We start from the raw sequence: 6108 nt of genomic DNA on the forward strand, positions 1-6108 counted from the left end.
CATGTCCCATGTGATTTCTTTCATTTCAGGGCCCACAAACAGCTGATTTTTACACTGTACCAATGCAAGAGAAGCTCTGCTCTCGCAGAGCAGAACGGATATTGAACCAGATGTGCACCTGGGACTCAAGGCCTTCATCCCAAACATTGCAGGATTACACCTTTCTCACTGCAATTGCACTCTTTTGTTGCATTTAGAGAAAAAATTCATTGCCTGAGTTCTGTTCTATTCTTGTCCTGGTCCAAGGTTGCAGCTTGTTGGAGGTGTTGAGAGGAATCAATATTGATTTATCCTTTGACTTTTCTCCCGATTAGTAATAGTAGCCTGCTCAAGGCTACTCACCTGAGCTTGTGCCTATGTAGTCATTGAGATTTCTGTTGCTTCTCAAAGATGGTGGCTTACAAATTGTACTCAGATGCTCTTGTGAGAGCCGAGGTTGTTCAAAATGTTTGCAAACCACGCGAGTGGTTTGCAAACCCACTCATCTTCTCTCTCAGACAGTATATTGTGTTTCATTTATTTCTCAGATCGCTTTCTCGAAAGTCTTCTCTTCTCTCCTTTACAGACAAGTTGCTTGTGTTCACAGGACTTTACTGTCCATCGGGACTATGGATGTGATGCAGGTCAGCAGTGTGGACGTTAAATGCTCTTGTGTAGTCTCGATTTTAATGGTCGCAGCTCACAAGCCACTGGTCATGCAGCAGTTGATCTGATCAAATTTACGTGTGGTTGAGTTTGAGCAACTGTGATCTGCGGACAACAGAGCAGAAAACTGCCCAAATCTAGACACGTGGATCAGTTTTATTGATCAAGGCACAAGCTGTCAGTCACGTAACTCATGACTAAGTGAACACATCCATCCATTCATCGTCTATACCCGACTATCCCTTTCGGGGGCTGGAGGCTATCCCAGCTGTCATTGGGTGAAAGGCGGGGTACACCCTGAACCGGTCGCCAGTTGATTGCAGGGCAGTACATGGAGACAGACAACATTCACGCTCACACTCACACCTAAGGACAATCTTAGAGTCACCAATTAACCTAACGAGCATGTTTTTGGTCTGTGGGAGGAAGCCGGAGCGCCCGGAGAGAACCCATGCATGCACGGGAAGAACATGCAAACTTCACACAGAAAGGCCCCGCCCGACCTGGGGATCGAACCAGCACTACCTGCTGTGCCACCGTGCCTCTAAGTGAACACATTCTGATGCATATTGACAGTAAAAGTCTTGCAGCGGTTTGCCGACACAGAGCAGGAGCAGACAGTGTACAGCAGCTAAACACAGCCACCAATTTCATTACACGTCTGATTTCGGCACAAAGAAAAGTGGATCAGAAATAAATGGGGCCGTTATCTGTGAGGACAGAGATGTAGGAAAGGAACAAAATCGTAAACTGTGACTCTTATGCAAGAGCTACAAACACAGGACACAGCCAGGCTTCTTCGAATGGTGCAGTTAACAGTTTGGTGCTAAAGCCAGAAATAATGGCAGTTTCGTATTAAGGGTCGGCATGATTATTCCTGCTGTACCAGCTGTGATCACCGTGATGCCGTGGCTGTAGCGTGCTGTGCTGAGCCAATGGGAACAGCGTCCAAAATAAACACAACATTCCTCGAGAAGTAGCTCATCAGAATGAATCTTTGAATACAATAATGCTGACTGATCGTGCAGACCTTTACAACACGACATTGATTCAACCTGTTCATGGACATTCCATCAGCTGCTCTGTCTTAAGGCTGATTGGATGCCTTGAACCACATGACCTGTTCATGAACAACGTGCTTGTTTCATCCCTTTGCTCTTTATTCCTTTAACTACACATAATTGGACTTTGTGTCCGTCAAAAAATGTAATTTCCCTGTGTCCTTTTCTTTAATCATCGAATTTCAGTCTCACGACTGTCATTAGTGATAATTATTAGCGCGCTGTTCTTGCCGGCCTTGTTTCAGTTTTAGAGCATTAAAAAGGTTTTAATTTGGCATTGAATTCGGCTTTGTGAGACCTGTAGATAGAGCGTTCAATGTTCTGCAATATTCTCTCCCATTTTGTCCCCTCCCCTCTCTCTCTGCCTCCCTTTACGTTCTCTTCCAATCTCCCCTCTTCTTCTCTGTCTCCCTTCTTATCTCTTCTTTTTATTTTTTGTTTCTCAGTTCTGCCCCTCTCACTTTTTCATCGGATTGGGTTCGGCCCTTAAGGACCCTAAATCCAATCCACTGCTCATACTCCCATCAGCAAGACACACATTATCTGGAGCAACATACGCACTCATATGATGACTTTCTGCACTGTGCATACAAAGAGTTCATATTGATTTATATCCATTTGGGGGGCTTATTTCAGTCACTATTCCACAAAGAAAATGACCTGTAATGTGTGTGTGTCTCTTTCTGTAAGTGTCTACACATGTGTCTGACTGCCTGCTCACCTGTTGCCCCCACAGAAGATTAATGAATAAGCACTCTGGCCTGTGGGCATTAATAGACCTCTGCCTGCTGATAGTTTGTCGTATTTCAAAGCCGGCTACGAGAGGAGAGCAGAGGAGAGCAGGCGCACTTTGAAAAAACATGAAATATTCACAAGTTTGAATATATTTAGAATCTTTTTATGATGTAGTTTGGCCCAAAAATATGACAATGATGAAGGCAGTGTGTTCACAAGGAACACAAAGTCAGTTTTCATCTCCACTCATGCAGTCGTGTTGGCTAATGACAATTAAGGTAACAGTGTGGACATATGCTATAATAAAAGGACAGATGTTGATAGTGAGAGTAGATGATGATGATGATGGCCATGACGAAGTAAATAATGGTGATTGATCAACTATTGATGCCTTAATTGACAACTAGACTGATGATCTATTCATCGTTTTATCCATTTTTAACATAAGAAATCGAAGCATTGTCTTGTTTGATCTCTTCACATGTGAAAACTTCACAGTTTTTCCATCTTAATAATAATAATGTGAATATTTTGGGGTGTTAAATAGATATTTAATGAACACCTTAATCACCCCAGGCCCTACAAAACTCTAATGGGCATTTTAAGCTGTTTTTGATGTTATAAAGATCATATGTTATGAATGTAGATGATGATGATGATGATGATGACGATGATGATGATGATGATGATGATGATGATGATGGTGAAGGTGGGGGTGGTAGGATTATGATGTGATGGTCACAAATAAAGTGGTGACACGGGCGCTGATAAATTAAAATGCTGACAGCAGAAATGATGAAGATGGTAGTGATGATGTCAAGGGCAATGGGGATGAAAGTGAGAGGGATGCTGATGAAGGAGATGATGATATTGATGATGATGAAGAGTAGGAGGGGGAGAAGACAAGGAGATTGCAAATGATGAAAGCAAATGTAATGCTGGAAGAGGTGCTGATGAAGATAAGTGTGATGGTGATAAATGTAACTTGATATTTTTGATAGTGGCGACGATGGTGATCATGAAGGATGAATTACGATAAAGCAATGAGGATGAGGAGGGTGAACAAAACAAAAGTTCTAATAAGGATAATGATGATAAAACAGAAGGGGTCACTGCTGCTGAAAAAGATGATGATGAAGAGGATATTTATTCACTCTGGCCTGTCCTAATATTTCCTATAACCCCAATAAAACTTGGCACTCCGTCCAACAGCCTGCAGCGCTGCTCTGGCCTCCACTACCCCGGCACGGCACTGCACGGCCAAATGAGTCACGCACGCCCCATCACAGCGAGACGCACTAGAATTTATCCAAGTTGCGGAGCGACTGTGAGGTACAGAGGAAATCTCACCGGAATCAAAACATATCGCCGCTGGATGTCCGCTGGCTCGCTTGTCACACTGCATCAGTCATGACTGCTTTCACGGCGGCAATCATCCGTCGTGTCTAAACGTGTGTTTGGTCTGTGGGGCCGCCCGGTAATAACAGGGGAGGTGTGTGTGTGTGTGTGTGTGTGTGTGTGTGTGTGTGTGTGTGTGTGTGTGTGTGTGTGTGTGTGTGGCGGGGGTGGGAGGGTTGTAACAGGGTCTCCTGTCTGGGTGAGGGTGTGTTCCCGGTGGCCAGATGGGGCGACGACCGTCATTCCGAGATAATTCTGATCAGTCGGTGAGATGACAGCGAGTCAGAGCGGGGTACCCGCGGCTTTGTGCGTCAGTGCGCATTGGAGAGGCGATAAATCAAACGACTGGCAGAAAGCGCTGGTGTTGGACGCCATCTCTCTCCCGCTCTCTCATCTCTCTCACTTCCCCTCTCACCTCCCTCTCCCCCTTCGCTCTCTCATCTGCCCTCCATCTCCCTCTGCATGACCGTCTCATCTCTCCTTCTTTTCTATTCTCTCGCCGTCTCCAAACGCGCACGCTGCTGCTGTAGCTGAGTGAGGTTTGTATTGCATTGTTGAAATGCACCAAGTACCCTTCCTCCATCCCTACTAATGCAAAGTGTATTGAAACAACCACTTTAATATGGAAATAGAAAACTCAAGCGCAGGCACTCATGTGCGCGCGCAACATCCGCACGCATCTTTTTACAGCGATCACTGCTGAGCACTATCTCCTCCTTCTCTGCCCGTCTCTCTCCCCGCACACACACGGACTCTGTGATGATGGCAGCGGCTACACTACGCACACACGCACGCACGCACACACAACCATGCAGAGACCGCCGGTGTGCACGCACGAGCAGCAGCTGCCTTCTCCGCGTTTGGCACAGAGCAACTCCAGCACCACCTCCCGCTCCGAGCGCATCAGCCCGGGATCTCCTGATCCGCAGGCAGCCGCTACAGACCGGGAGGTCCGCCTGACCATCCAAACAGCTCTCCTGCCCATCTTACTAAAAATAAATAAATAAATAACAAAAAATAGAAAGAAAAAAAACAGACAAGGTGTGACGTGATAATGACAAAACTGCCCTTTGGCCATTAAAGATGGATGGCACAACTAGTCAATAAGTCGGACCAGCAACAATTTGCACAAATGTCTCCACCCTTCCTCGCTTCTCTCTTATCTCGCTCATTTCTTTTACTCTTCTTTCTTCTTCGCTCCTCTGCTCAGCATCTGCTTCCCTATCTCATGTGTCAAGTGTCTAAAGAATGAACCTTCCCCATCAACGATCCGGGACAGACCTGAGAGCAGCTACATGACTTGTTGGTATATCGGCCACGGACACACACACACAAAAACACACACTTGAGCCTGAAACACATCTCCTCGCGATACACGGGCCAGAACCTCTCAACGTGGCAGCATGCGTGTGTCTCCGGTGCGCACACCACATGTCCCAGTGAACCCACAAGTACAGAAGCCCCCCCGAACACTGACAGCTGAGTTCAGCTTGGACCCAGCACAGCGAGGTTTGACTTATCTTACCTTGATCGGGGTCTCGGTCTCGGTCTGGCAGGGAGGACGAGGCAGCATGCAGCTTTACGGTCCGTTCTGCAGCGGCACAGACGGAGAAAGCGAGAGTATTATCCCTGGACAGCGGCGGAGGTCCGCGCGTTCCAGCAGAGAGAGAGAGAGAGAGAGAGAGAGAGAGACGGGGGGGGCGCAAGAGGAGGGATGAGAGGCAGATGCTGATGGAAGAGAGAGAGGAAGGCTGGCTCCAAGAGAGGGGTGATGGTGAATCGGGGCACCAGCCGCTCCCAATTTCACATGAGTGCAACAAACCTGCAGGATGCACGAAAAAGATTTTTTTTTTTTTTTTCATCAGCGATCACTATTTTACAAATGTCGGGTCTTTGAAATGCCAAAGCAAGCCTGATTTAAATATCACAGTAATATTCCCAACGGGACTTCACGCATCCGTGATCTTCAGTAGAGAGTTTCTGGCAACCTTGTGTTTATTGTGCTATTTTTAACTCTGTCCACATCAGGATAATAGTCATATATATACAAGCTTAATTTTTATTTCCACAGTTAAAATAATTTTCCGAAATTGTACGCAGCAATATTATAGTTCTGTTTCTGGCTCAAACCAACCACACTGGCTCTTATTCATGAAATGCAGTGTATTATTGGCCACAATCTGTAGGTATCAAGAATTGTGGGAGGGTGCGCTGCAGCCCACTCATGTCTCCAGAGGTGGTAATTACATAATGTTTAGTCTCAGACAGT

The 6108-nt window shown here is 46.1% G+C and overlaps 1 protein-coding gene across 1 annotated transcript in view; it reads right to left on the reverse strand.

The window, feature by feature from the left end:
* Nucleotides 1-5460, reverse strand: part of LOC139340536 (protein phosphatase 1 regulatory subunit 29-like) — a 236834-nt gene extending 231374 nt beyond the window's left edge. Inside the window, exon 1 of the mRNA XM_070976414.1 lies at nucleotides 5365-5460. The gene's annotated coding sequence lies outside the window, so the exon portion shown is untranslated. The remainder of the gene's footprint in view (nucleotides 1-5364) is intronic.
* Between the last annotated feature and the right edge of the window lie 648 nt (nucleotides 5461-6108).

This window comes from Chaetodon trifascialis, chromosome 2 (assembly GCF_039877785.1).
Source record: "Chaetodon trifascialis isolate fChaTrf1 chromosome 2, fChaTrf1.hap1, whole genome shotgun sequence".
Classification (NCBI taxonomy): domain Eukaryota; kingdom Metazoa; phylum Chordata; class Actinopteri; order Chaetodontiformes; family Chaetodontidae; genus Chaetodon; species Chaetodon trifascialis.